This window comes from Podarcis bocagei (genome assembly GCF_964188305.1).
Source record: "Podarcis bocagei genome assembly, chromosome: 6".
NCBI lineage: Eukaryota > Metazoa > Chordata > Lepidosauria > Squamata > Lacertidae > Podarcis > Podarcis bocagei.
In genome coordinates, this window is record NC_138130.1 from 89,891,527 (window position 1) to 89,906,412 (window position 14,886).

The following is a 14,886-nucleotide window of genomic DNA, read 5'->3' on the forward strand; positions in this document are numbered from 1 at the left end:
TTTTGTCCACTTACTGTATTTATTTTTCCCAATTTGAACTATAAAATGTGGGGGTTTTTTAGTCAAAATGAGAGTACCCCTAAACATTTTTTTAGAAGAAAAAAAAAGCACTGGGTATAGTCTTCCTCACCAGTGATGTGGGACTAAACCACTGGTCTCACTTCCACCATAAGAATATTTGAGTCAAGTAAGTGGTACCTCGGGTTACAAACGTTTCAGGTTACAGACGCTTCAGGTTACATACTCCACTAACCCAGAAATAGCACCTCGGGTTAAGAACTATGCTTCAGGGTAAGAACAGAAATCGTGCTCCAGTGGCGCAGTGGCAGCAGGAGGCCCTATTAGCTAAAGTGATGCCTCAGGTTAAGAACAGTTTCAGGTTAAGAACGGCCCTCCAGAACGAATTAAGTTTTTAACCAGAGGTACCACTGTAACAGATTATTTAATATTAAATCAGACATAGGCAACCTCGGCCCTCCAGATGTTATGGGACTACAGTTCCCATAATCCCTGACCACTGGTCCTGTTACCTAGGGATCATGGCAGTTGTAGTCCCAAAACATCTGGAGGGCTGAGTTTGCCTATGCCTGTATTAGATTATTGCTCCCATCACTGACTTCAATAGGAAACATCCCAATTCTTGAACACACTTCCCTTGTAAATAAAAGCTTATGAAAGCAGTAGGATCGACTGTCAAATGAATGGATAGTTCAGTCGGTTAGAGTGCGGTGCTGATAACTCCATGGTTGCAGGTTTGATCCCCATATGGGGCAACTGCATGTTCCTGCATTGCAGAGGGTTGGACTAGATGATCCTCAGGGTCCCCTTCCAGCTCTAAAATTCTATGATTCTATGAGCACCCAATACAGCAGTGGGGTGCGGGGCTGATGCTATCCCAGCGGTGGCAGTATTGTGCTCAGTCGGACAGAGATGTGTCAAGGCAAGGCAGCGGCAACATCAAGGAATCGCTGCATTGGTGGTGACTAGATCCCCATCTTTGCTTTGTGACTGCCCAGTGCCTCCATGCGTTACTGCTGGTCCAGTATCTCCAGTCTTCCCCACAGTTCACATCTTCCATTCTTTGTTTTGCACCCTCCCCTGTTCAGTACCCTGAGCTATTCATAATCTGATTAGATTTTTCTGAACCGCAACAGAGTTTAAATCTACACAACTTGGTCACACTTGCGCACACAGATTGTGAGTAATGCTTATGAGAGAAGAACAGGGGCATGTTCAGTGAAAGCACTCCAGCTTAAATATTCCCCCCGCCATAACCAATATTACATAAAATACAAATGCATGTCATTGGGTGTTAAGGATGTAATTTGAAAATGGAACAGCCTCCGACATAGAGTTATCGATTCCAAATGCTCAGAGAATAAAATTATACAGGGACCCCTGTGGCTTCCAATCAACCCCCTTCCCTATCATAAAGGAGAAGCTGCAAGAATATGCTTACTTTCCCTTTTTAGAACATCAGCCTGCTAAAGCGCTCGAGAAAGTATTCACGGAAGAAAAACAGCCATATGTCAAGAGTCCCTGTAGTCGTACAAAGCTAGCAGCAACCAACTGGACACTGCGAGAGACGCAGGAATTAAAAATGCAAGCCGCTCCAACCCTGGCAGCTTTCAAGGGGTTGTTTGTATTTTTAAACTCTAAGAAGTGGCATGAGTTATCTAGGCTTTTTCAGAAACTGACAGAAAACGTAACATGCAAGCTGTTTGCCTGAACATATGGAGGGTGCAAAGGAACAGTGGGAAATTATACGGTGCGTTTGGAGGAATGGAAAAAGCTCTCGGAAGCTGGAAGCAAGGAACTATTTTAGCACACGCACAAAAAACATCAGTTGGAAATAACAAGTCGGTCATCACGGTTATGATTCAGAGGGATACATATGTCTTGGGGAAATGGAATGCGGGCAACATTTAGATAGGCCCCACTGTTTTGGGGGGACATCTGGGGGCATTTCTGTATTGGCCTTGAGAAGCTCTGACTGGGGAGTGCCAGGTCAAAAGGTCACATCTGCAGCAAAAGAGATTTTCGTATTTTGCACTTCCCCTAAAATGTGGTCATTTTTTTTCTCCTTTTCTCTCTCTCTCACTCTTTTCCTGGATGGATGATGAAGTTTGGCTCTCACCTGTAAATTTGTATGATTTGAGTTATTTTGGATTTGAGGGAAACTGACAAAGCCAGAATTCTGAGTAAATACGAGGCAAGCTTGATACCCCAACCACCTTGATTTCTTAACAAATCATCCATTTCTCTGCCTACATTAGGGCCATAAGTGATTTACATTAACTGTGAAAATGACTAATTTGCAATCTAATAATATGCATGCTTACTCAGAAATCTGCGGAAGATGCACAAGCCTAAGTATTTTGACATGGATGGATGTCCCACACTTACTCCCAAGTAAGCATGCTCAAGAAGGCAGCCTTGCAGCCTCATTCCATGCATGATTACTCAGAAGTAAGTCTCACAGAAATGAATGAAACAAGGTTACAGCCAAGTCCTGTGTATGTTTCCCAAAGTTTCACGGGACTTACTTCCAAATAAATAAATTGCATGTGTAATTGCTGTGTTTAAGTAAACACAGCAAGTCTGTGTGCAATGCATCTATTTGGAAGTAGAGCCCATGAAATTCAATGAGACTTGGAGCAAACATGCATAGAACTTTGCTGTAAGTCTTTAGGAATATACCAGTTAAATAGGGACCATTTCATACATTATGTGCTAGCAGTAGATTCAGGTTTGCACTGGGGGGGGGGGGTTCAAGATGACAGGGAGCTGCAGCTAATCTCAGCTTCTCGACTAATGCACCTGTTTGCATGGCATGTTTGCAAACAGTAATACTTTATGCCTTTTTTTGTTTGTTTTCGGTTTGTCAGTGAAACATCTTGAAGACACACACACACAAGCAAATTTCAGCGGCTAAGTTTCCATTTTATCTCCTTAACAAAATAGCCCCTTGACAAGATGGTTTTAGTTCATGGAAACGAAACGAAAGGGCAGCATCTTTAGACTGTCTCAACACAGAAAGGTGTGCTTTTATCTCTACACAGAACTCTTTACCCTTTGCTGACCCCCGCTGGTCCCTGGATCTCTCCTGAATCTGTTCCAATGCAATCAACCTTTCCTTTGCAGAATCAATAGTTTTCTTGGAGTACCAAACGGGGTGATTTCTTTCTTTCTTTCTTTCTTTCTGTAAACCACATAAATCAAACCCGCCGATTCCCCAATAGGCTCCCTATGTCAGCAACTAATTCAGTGGACTCCAGCAAACTACGAGCCCTGACCTTGCTTTTAGGGTGCGGACAAAATCCCGCGTGCTTCATGTTACTCAGCCGACTCGTTCCCGCTACTTTGTATGAGTGCTTCTATTACCCTAACAACTGCATCATGTTTATCTGAGCTATCCTCAGAGAGTGCCTTGATCTTTTCTTAAAGGTTAGGCTATCTTTTCTAGTGAAAACCTTCTTATCTCCCTTTCAAATGGTAGGGGACTCTCTCTTTTTTAACTATTACTTAGCATTTCCATGGCATTTTTTTTCTCTTTAAGAAGTCCGCCATTTAAATCACCAATTTGAAAAGTAACACAAAGGCTGACTTTTTATTATCTTCCATGCATATTTCTTTTCTGCCATGTTCCTAACATAAATTCATCAGAAACCTCCCACCCCTGCTTTTTTAAAGAAAGTTTCTGATATTTTTCTTTCCTAGGGAAAAAAAGAGCCACTTTGTAGAATTTTCTGTCAATACTCTCCACCATTTTATTTCATTTTGGTTGATAACATTTGCTTTGGAAATAATCCATATGAACATCAATCACAAATGAACATCTTTGTCTACACCCCCAAAATATCTTATCTTATCTGTACTTTAAAATATTATCTCAGCCATGGTTCATTTTTTGTTTTGTTTTTTAAAGAATTACTCCTTTTGCATATTTACCTACCTTTAAGACTTCATAACTGGAAAGATAACTAGAAGCGATGGACCACTGTTTAAACATCACTGTGTTGTTTTGCTATTCCAATGTGGTTTTGTGTGATTGCCATGCCATTGCATTGTCCCTGTATAGGGAAGTTTTAAATGTTTTAAACATTAAAAAATTTTATTTGTTGGAAGCCATCCAGAGTGGCTGGGTCAACCCATTCAGATGGGTGGGGTACAAATAATAATATTTTTTTTAATTATTATTATTCCCACAATACCATTTGCACTGTTGGATGTTAGATTCAGGGTGCTGCAGTTGAAACAAAATGGCGGCCAAACTGCCAAGGTAGCTGAAACTTGCAGGGGCAGCAAAACAGAAATTTTAAAAAACTGAAGGGGGCGAGTCATGCTACTACCACCACCACCAGTAAGCCACACCCCTGAGAAACTGACAGAAAATTTCTCTTCCTCTCGGAGGAAAAAGATGATAACTTTCTCTCCACACACACCCAGCCCGATTTTTATTCCACAAAAATATGGTGGGGGATCTTGAGAGGCCATTTGTGCACGACACTACATAAAGTTTCAGGACAAGTTAAAAGACGTTTACATGCTATTTAATCCTCACCCTGGCCCTATAAAATAAGAAAGGGGTACTAGCTATAAGCACTTTGTGGATTTCCTAAATGGAAACCCTGAAACCAAGTCTCCAGGAAATTGCATATCTGGTGACTGCAGTTGTACATGTGGCTCCCTGCATGTACCAAATTATTGCATGTACCAAAATCCAGGTACATGAAATGAACCAGACATGTGTGCAATTGTCCCCCGTTAGGATCTACATGCGATTTTCATGTTTTTTCATATACAGATGTTTCTCGTACACAGATAATTCTTCAGATGGACTCCATCGCAAGGAAGGGCAGTACAGAAACCTAATAAATGCATATTTGAAGCTGCCGCATTGATACGGACATTAACAAAAGCATGAGGAAAACTTTGCTGACTCAGAGCAAAGGTCCGTAGAGATTGGCTGGGATGGCTGCCGCAGGAACCAGCCAAATACCTCTAGAAAATCCAGAAGTAAGGCATGAGGGCAACAGCTTTCTGCCGCTTGACTCCAGTGAGCGGTTTTCAGAGGCATGTTGCCTCTGATTCTGGAGGAAGTACAGTAATTCTGACGAAAAGCCATTGAGAGACTTCTCCTCCATGAATTGGTCTAATCCCCTTTTAGAGTTGTCTATGCTAGTGGCCCACGAAGGAGCAGCAAATTCCATAAATTCAATTCTGCATTGCGTGAAGAAATACTTCACAGCTAAACAGGAAATGAGTTTGGGTTTCGAACGCCATCTCTGTTGGACCACAGAAGCTGCTGGGGTGTATTGGAGAGACAAATGTCCACTTAAGGACAATAAACAGAGGTTGAAAGACAACTCGAGTCTCTAGGTCCATTGGTTCCTGAACCACACCAGGTCTCCCCAACCTGCCACTCAGATGTTCTGCTCAACCTCTCCATATCCTACCTTGCACGTCTGCTTTTGACTTCAGTGGGTACAGAAAATAAGGACTGCCTTTCAAGATGTTGGCTACCCAGACCTGATATATAATATACTCACATATTGAAGGGGCATGGAAGTCATCTAATCCCAAATGATACACCACCCAGCCGAAATGGTCTATCTAGCAGCATGTGCTCGTATTGATCCTTTATTGTGCTTGTCTCTCCTCTGCCTCCCTGCCCTTCGATCCCCTTCCTCCACTGTCAAGTCACAGACTGCTAGTTGCTTGGGGCAGGAACCTTTCCCCACCTTAGATGACCCTCACCATGCAACACTGATGCAGCTATAAGAAATAAGCAAATGGATTCAGCGCTGTGGATTCACTCACATCTGGATGAAACAATTTGCAAGACCAAACACATTCACCCTATAAGCATCACAATATATTAATACTCCCGAGCAGTCATTGCCACTTGTAGCCCATGCTCCAAAAGCATTAATTGTACAGGTGTAAGTGTTCCATGTATTGAGGAAATTAGCAGATATTTCCTGTCCTTTGATTTTTTTTGGTTTTGGAGGATCTCTCTCTCCCCCCCCCTCCCCAGTTCTGGCAGACCTCCAATCCCTGTGCTCTTAACTATCATAACTTTTATGATGGTGCTTACCCAACCACACAGCTCAATTGAATTTGGTAGATGGAGCCTGGATGTTCGAGAATTTGATTCCTCTCCCCCGCTTTGGAACATTCTTTGTTCACATATCAATCATATTTCCTACACATTTTGAACTTCCGCTATTTTAAAATATGTGCGTTCAACTCCCGCACATCTTCAGAAGTTTGTTCAGCCTCTCACAGGTGAACAATAAACCTAGAGAGAAACTCTTAAGGAATAACAATGAGCATGACTCTGAAGCAAGAACCAAAAAAAAACCCCACTCGTTATTCTAATACATGTATAAAAGAGGCTGAATATTTCTCATTCCACTAATGTTCACAGGACATCTGGGCAAACTACATGTTACATGCATATACATGTAATGAAAACCCAAGTATTTTTTTAATATAAAAATCATCACCAAGACACTGCGTTGTTGAGCATGAGCACGTGTTGGGGTCCTACTTCTCCTTTTCTGCTGGCTATTTTCCACTCAATTCTCTACCCACCATTTCCCAATTTAAAATCACTCCCTGACTGCTTTTCCCCTTACAAACATTCCAAATGTACTTTCATCAACTGACAGTGATGCACCTTGACTGAAATAATTCCAGATTTCTCTTGAAATTCCAAAATGATCAGTTGCCCCATCACTGATACTCAAATACCATTCAATTACTTATCCTGATTTCTTTTTATAAAAATAATAATAACCTCAGACTCTCCATCTCAAAAAAATACAAAACAGATCCATGGGCATTGTTAGTTAAGGTTCTTAAGGAAAAGTGTGTTGGAGAGATTTCAGTTTGCTTTAAAGTTTTCTTGTTGCTGCTGTAGGGTCTTAAGATCTCCTTTGTAGATAATATTGCATATGTGTGTGAGACAAAAAGAAAATTACTTGCATGCTATCGTTCATCACAGTGTAAAATTTCGGGAAGTTTACCCAAGTGAGAAAACTTTGAAGTGACAATCACACATTATGTGTCGTTTTAAAATATAAGACAGATTATGTCGGCAACTACACAAGTTTTATGCTCAAGGAGAAGAAGCGGATTATGATTTGAATAGACAGAACTGGCCAAAACAAGCCCATGTTGATTTCTCAACAGATAAGGGTGAGACTTACTATATTTAGCTGTAACACCATAAAAAAACACATTCTCAACTCTTCTTTCAGCCAACTGTGAATAGTCCACGCTCATCCTCTTAGCCACTGCCTCGCAGAATAGAATCTGTGCATTTTTAGATAATTCCAGCTTTGCCTCACTCTGCCCTCCCCCCCCCCCAAAAAAAATGTCGCTCTTTTTTGGATCACCTTTTCACCTTCTCCTTCACTGACTCAGGAGGAGACTGCCTTATTCCCAAGTCAAACCCCATCCTGAACTTCTAAGAAGTCGCAGTGACACACATTGCTTCCTGCCAGAGCCACTGAAGCGTTTGGCTTTCTGATGCATTTTATCTGTGGGTTTTTTTTTTTTTGTTGTTTTTTTTTGCCAACCTCGGTGCCAGGAAATCTCCAAAGCCCGGGAACTTTAGACATGCCTCCTTGTTTTGTAAGGCAGCAAACTGCAGTCAGCAAAAGGAGCCCTTTCCTCACATTCTCCTGCTGCCTCTTTTCACCGTTCAGTCCTGGGAATATTTCAGCTGCAATGCCAGCCAGCCAGCCAGCCGCTCTCCTTCCAGCCTGAACTTTGTCCAAAAAGAAGCAAATCCTTCTTCTCAGCCAAGACCACCCGATGGGCAAAACCGACCCATTAGCTTAAGAATGGGCAAGAGGAAGGGGAGTGACAGCAAGACGCGAACCCAGGAAAAAAAACACCAACCCCTTCAGAACAGTCCAAAATCAGCCCAGAGGCCATTCATAAACTACTACAGCCAGAGAGAAATCACGAAGGGATGGATGGATGTGGAGAGGAGGGAGGGAGGGAGGTTGACACTTACCCCAGTTCTCACACTGCCTCTTCTGCCTCTCTCCTTTCGCCTGCTCTTCAGTTTAGGGATTTCCAGCCTCTTTTGGCCAGAGCTGGTCTTCTCAGTCCCTTAAGGTCTTTGGTGCCAGGAGTTTCTTTGAAAGATCTTTATTCTTTCATTTCCTCCCCCTCAAATAGAGAAAACGAGAGAGAGTCGAGGATCAGATCTGGAGATTTCACGGCTGCGAAACCCAGGTAAAAAATAAAAAAATAAAAATCATAGCATCCCTTCTCCACAAGCCGAGTGATTTCCCCAGCACTTTGAGGGCTCGGCGATCTAGATAGTCTGGCAGCGTTGCTCTCCCGCTCGCTCGCTTCCTCTCTCTTTCTCCTCGCCGCCTCTCCAGTGCTCTTTTCTCGCCTTTTTTCAGATTTGGATGATATTGGGAAATAGGTGAAAAGACCACCTCTGGTTGGTGATGCTCTCCCGACTGCGATTTCTCCGCCAATGCCTTCCCGGGTCCCTCTCGCTCGCCGCCTCTGAGTGGCTGTGCGCGCCTCTTTGCCTTCCTCTCAGTCTGCGATGAGTGTATTTGTGTGTATGCGCGTGCGAGAGAGCGCGCGCCTGTGTCTCGCACACACAGAGCGCCTCGCTGCATCTTGGCGAAAAGGTTCGTTTAGTATGTCCCCAGGCTTAAAGCACCCTTTGCTGCCGGGAGGCCAGTTAAAACGCACAAACGCGCGCACACACCACGTATAAAAAGTCTGCTGAATTGAATCCAGCTGATGAACCCATCCACACCTACGCAAAAGGAAACCCCATTGAGTTCGATGGGGGTTTGCTCCCAAGTAAGTGCGAACAGGGTCGAAGCCTTTTTTTGCAGCCCACTTCCAGAGATGACTACTCTGATTCAGAGCCTACTGAATTCAATGGGATTCTTCATGAATAAGGGTACACGGGACGGGCTGCAGCCTTCTGGCAGCACAGCTCCACATAAATCCCTTTCAGTGTGGTTGATTTCTGAGTAAATGCACACCGGATTGCAACTTTGCAGACCATGGGTATTTACTTGGAAACAAATCCCGGTGGACTCAATGGGGCTTCATCAAAACTTGGTGTGAATGGGATTCCAGCTGCTGAGTCTGAATTTTGAACGGAAATTTGTGTAATTTGCCGATTATATGCTCATCATTTAACTGATATTTTTGTCATTTGCCTTTTGCCTTTTTTTCTTAGATGAACAGTAGAACCAAAACACGTCCCCTGACTCTTATGGTAAGCATGCAGAAGTCACGCAGACAGGGTTTGACCTTATGTAGACTCCGGTGTGCCCAAACCCATAGATTTCTGCTCAGACCAGGGGCTGTGGGGCGGTGCCATTAAACCTGCTGGAATCCGTTGGCTTAAGCATACCTGCCTTGGCTAGAGTTGCCTTCAAGAGGGGAAAAAAGAGCAACTTGCTTGGACCCAGCCTAGATAGCTCAGTTGGTTAGAGCGTGGTGCTGACAAGGACAAGGATGCAGGTTCGATCTCCGTATGGGGACAGTTTCATATTTATGCATCGCAGGAGGTTGAACTGCATGATCCTCTATATGTCTCCCAACTCCAAGTTTCTACAAGGCAGAGAATGCAACTTTCCAGCAGTCTTCTATGACAGGATAGAAAAATAAGGCTCTCTTTAAATTAGCTCCTTGATGACTTCCAGATGACATATGTTTATTTAGCATTCATCCCAACTGGTTTGCATGAAGCAAATGTTATCCCATGCCTATTTGCAAAATAAAATAAAATCTGGTTTTGGGGAGGCGGTTGGGAGGAGCAGGTTCATTGCACAAGGGCTCCAAATCAGCATTAAATGTGGAACTTGAATTTGCTGCTTTGTGGCCAAATCCCATCCCCAAATAGTGACAGTTGCTTTGCACCAGAACAGAGCATTCATCTGGCTGTTATCCCTCTTAGCCACCTGCTCTAAGAAGATGTTCCACTGATTTGAACAGGAATGGTCCAGGAGAAATGGAGAACCCTGCAGCTACTTTTCTTGATCTGCTTTTAATCACACGGATTCAAAGTCCACAGGCAACTTGGATAAAAACGGCTCACTGATTTTCAGCAGAACAAAAATCCGGGAAGGAATTTAAGAAGAAATTCAGTTATATAGTGAAAAAATAGGCTGCACAATTCTGGGTTTGCAGACACTATTGTGTCACAAATCCACTTCCCCCGGAGACTGGGCTGTTTGCAGTAAGTAAAGTGATGGGACAATGCCCTGGAAGGAATGGCTTTAAAAAGAGATTGGGCAAACTCATGGAGGACAATGGATAACCACAGTTGTTATGCTCTGCCTACATGGTTGGAGACAGTAATGCTTCTGAATACCAGTTGCTGGAGACCTTAGGAGAGGAGAGGGCTCCTCTGCTCTGGTCATGCTTGCAGGCCTCCCATAGTGACAACAGGATGCTGGACTAGATAGGCAATTGGTCGGATCAAAAAGATAGTTGTACATTTTTATATTCGTATCTTCTTTCTTCTTCTTCTTCTTCTTTGGGGATCACTCATAGCCAAGTAAGATTGTCTTCCATGAACACGGTCTTAACAATGGGTCTGTAAGTGACTGTGGAGTCCAGTTCTGGATCCACACATCCTTTCACAGTGGAGACATAAATTTCTGGGCAGAAGTTGATCACGGTGATGGTTTGCCAAACATGCCTTCCTCTTATCACATTTCTCCCTTTCGTCCTGAATTCAAGCGTTTTCAGAGTTTATGACACTTTTGGTGAAGGCTGTTCTCCAACTGGAGCACTCGCAAACCAGCGTTTCCCAGCTGTCAGTGTTTATACTACATTTTTTTAGATTTGCCTTGAGAAAGTGTTTAAACCTCTTTTGTTGACCACCAGCATTACGCTTTCCATTTTTAAGTTCGGAATAGTTGCTTTGGAAGATGATAACCAGGCACCCAAACAACATGACCAGTCCAACAAAGTTGATGTTGAAGAATCATTGCTTTGGCACTGGTGATCTTTGCTTCTTCCAGTACACTGGCATTAGTTCGCATGTCTTCTCAAGTAATGTGTAAGATTTTTCAGAGACACCGTTGATGGACTCTTTCATGGAGTTGGAGATGGCATTTATAAGTGGTCCATGCTTCACAAGCATACAGTAAGGTTGGCGGCACAATAGCTTTGTAAACAAACATTTTGGTTTCTCTGCAAATGTCCCAGTCCTCAAACACTCTGCACTTCAATCAGGAGAAAGCTGCACTCACAGAGCTCAGGTGATGCTGGATTTTGGTGACAATGTTCTTCTAGAAAGTGTGGGGCACCACGTGCTTTGATGTGACATCCTCTAGCCTCCCCACCAAAAGTCAATAAATCAGAATGATTGCTCACAAAATAGCCAGTGTCATCTAATCTCCCTGCAAACAAATCAGGATGGATGTGTAATAAACAGGCCACCTGGAAGCTCCCTCAGTGGAAGAACATGCAAAAGGTCCCATATTCAATACCTGGCATCTCCAGATAGGGATGGGAAGGAGTCCAACCTTAAACCCTGGAGTGTCACTGCAAGTTAATACTGAGGTGGATGGACTAATGTTCTGACTTTGTGTAAGACTATGCTCCTATCCAGCTGTCTGGATGGTGTCTGCCAAATGTTGCTCTGCGCCTTAGTTTCTCCTTATTTTCCTACTGAATTCATGGTGTTCTTAAAAAATTAAAAAAAGCAGCGGAAACATCAGTAAGAGCCAAAAGCCCAGCCAGATCAGTGCTAATTGGGTTTTTTAATAGTACTCCCCTTAAAAATAAAAAACAACCTAAAGCACATTGTTTTGCCTGAGAGAGCATCTGTTTTCAAGGCTCCTTCTTTCCTCTCTCTTTTCCTGGCTCCTAACAATATCTGCCGCTGTCTACAAGCACCCCAGGTATACATTTCCATCCCATCCACCCTCTCCCATTTTCCCTGCTTGAGCCAAAGCTGGCAGCTGGGGAAGGGAGGAGAGGGATAGGAGGATCCTTTTTAAGCCAGAGATGCCGCCAGCCTGCGCCTGAATTTTTCTATCACAATATCCGTAATTGGAGGGAGAGAAAGAGGGAGAGAGAAAATAACACAGGCAGCAAATCCATCTGGATGGCAGCTTAAAGTGCCATTGTTTTGTGACAACCCTCCTGATCTAACTCCCCTCCTCTTTACCTTTACTTATCCTTTCCCTAGCCCCCTGGATTCATCAGATTTTAATTGAACTCGAGTGAAAATGAATTCTACCAGCTCCTCGGCAAATCTGACTCCTCTCTCTTTCTGTCTCCTTTCTATATTTAACTGAAACATAATCCTCCCTAAGGCCCGGTGTTTGTTCCCTTGGAAAAGGCAGGATTCTCACTCAAGCCTGGAGACTCCTTCGTAGTACCATAGGGCAGATGCTTTGTACACGTTATTCCTGTTTAATCTGCACCCAACGCACTCCCGCCGCTGGTTTGGGAAGTTGTAAAGGTAAAGGGACCCCTGACCACTAGGTCCAGTTGTGGCCGACTCTGGGGTTGCGGTGCTCATCTCGCTTTATTGGCCGAGGGAGCTGGCATACAGCTTCCGGGTCATGTGGCCAGCATGACTAAGCCGCTTCTGGCGAACCAGAGCAGCACACGGAAATGCCGTTTACCTTCCCACTGGAGCGGTACCAATTTATCTACTTGCACTTTGACGTGCTTTCGAACTGCTAGGTTGGCAGGAGCAGGGACCGAGCAACGAGAGCTCACCCCGTCGCGGGGATTTGAACCACCGACCTTCTGATCAGCAAGTCCTAGGCTCTGTGGTTTAACCCACAGCACCACCTGCGTCTGATTGGGAAGTTGTACTTGCACAGTATTTAGCCACAATCCATATCTACCCTGTTGTTTCTTAGGAAATGCTGCATTTTGATGCACTTCCTTTCCAACCAGCTTCGATCCGAATTGAGAAGAAGAACGACCCAACTGCATTTTAAGCCAGTGATGCGCACACAGCCTGAGACTCAAGAATGCATCAGATATCTATTTCAGCTGCATTTCTGCTTCCCCTTGATGTTTTGCTGGGTTTAATTGGAACAGGCTGAGTCATATGCAACTACCCTAGCCTATAACTCCAAGCTCTGTGCTTTATCTTGCAGCTTTCCTGTTAATTAAAATTAGGCTTACCCCCTCTGTTCTGTATTGCCTTCTTACCCATGTCTCTCTCCAGATCGCTCATTTTCAATATATAGCAGCCTTTAATAGCAGCCTTGAGGGACTAGGATGATTTTAAACCTCACACTTTGCCATCGCACCAGGAGGAGTCCCGAGACGACAGAAATGTGGGTAAACAGGTTATATTTATTAAAAGATAACAACTGGAGGAGCTGCCAGTTAATGTAACCAGAACAAATAGCCCAATCAAACAAGTCTGGGCAGGTTGAATTGCAATAACTGGGGTGATCTAATCATTCCCATTTCCTGAGCCAGCTTCAAGCCAGGTCCAGCCCCACCAAAAGGCAAAGTGAGACAACTGCCTCAGGTGGCAGGTTCCACTGGGGCAGCAGGTCCCAATGTCAATCTTCCCCCCCCCCCCGTTCCTGATGTAGATCCTCCCTCAAATCTTCTTCCCTGGTGGGAAGGGAGGTGCCATTTGGAGGTCCACATCAGATGTCAAAATGTCACAAGTGGTCACACAGCAAGGTTTGACAAACTCCTCACCCCACCCTAGGCTGCGTGCACCTTGGGTGCATGACCTCACATGCACACTATGTTCCCGTTGGCCAACGTTGACCCTAATGCCAAACCCCCAAACTGGCTCAGATATTGAGCCAATATTTTCTTAAATCTGCACACTCTTCTGAACCAAATGCCAATAAGCTACATCAGGCATAGGCAACCTCGGCCCTCCAGATGTTTTGAGACTACAATTCCCATCATCCCTGACCACTAGGGATGATGGGAGTTGTAGTCCCAAAACATCTGGAGGGCCGAGTTTGCCTGTGCCTGAGCTGCTACATTCTTAAATTCCTCTCCAGTTCCTTAGGAAACACCTCCCAGTGTGAAGTAGGTGAAGCAGAGGAGACACCAGCCAATTAGTTTCCAACACCAACACCTCGAGATCCCATTCAGTCTCAAAAAAAAAAAAAGAGCAACTAGCAAAACCCATACAGGTACGGGAGGCGGGGTGTCCAAAAAGGCAAGAGGTGAGAGTGCAGGGTGGAACAGGCTTAAATAGCCTGATCTCTTCTCTCTCTTATAGGGCCAAACACCCCACATAGTGTTCGCTACCCACCTCTATGGAAGAGACTATCTCTCCTCTTCTTCCAGGGGAGGAGGGTATGGCAAATATGCCCCCCCCCCGGGAGGTGGACGGAATTCTCCCAGCATAAGGATGACTCCAACGTTTAGTGGACAGCCTCCTCCCCTGTTTACATTTCCTTTTAGCTTCTCATTATTCATCTGATTAGGTTCGTAGGCCATTGTCTACATCCAGAGAAGCCTTATCAGTAGTTGTGCAGAAGTTGTCTTGATGGAGTCAATAGGACAGAGTTTCGAAAACGTGGGATATCCTCTTCAAAAGGGGGCACCACAGCGCTGTTTGTGAGACCAAACCAGGGGTGATGTGTGCATGTGGATGGAAAGGCAGAGATGCATCGAGGGGCAGGATCCGTCCCCACACACCCATCTCAGGCAAGTTGCATGCATGTATGTTTGCTTTCTTCTATGAATAATTCACCCTTCGCCATATGGCCCCACGGCGGGATACACACAGCATCAAAACTGCAATTAAGACATCATTCAATTTAAGCATTTAAAGATGTTTTCAAGGTGTTGTTATTGTTTTATCACTTGCTGCTTGCCACCCAGGGCTCCTTTGGGAGGGGGTTCAAACAAACAAGCAAGCAA

At 44.2% G+C, this 14,886-nt stretch overlaps 1 protein-coding gene across 3 annotated transcripts in view; it reads right to left on the reverse strand.

Annotated features, from left to right (window-relative positions):
* CNTN5 (contactin 5) overlaps positions 1–8,534 on the reverse strand; it is a 666,148-nt gene extending 657,614 nt beyond the window's left edge. For 2 of the 3 annotated variants that reach the window (XM_081197615.1, XM_081197616.1), the window contains exon 1: positions 8,033–8,534. The gene's annotated coding sequence lies outside the window, so the exon portion shown is untranslated. The remainder of the gene's footprint in view (positions 1–8,032) is intronic. The other variant, XM_081197617.1, reaches the window with a different exon arrangement.
* Between the last annotated feature and the right edge of the window lie 6,352 nt (positions 8,535–14,886).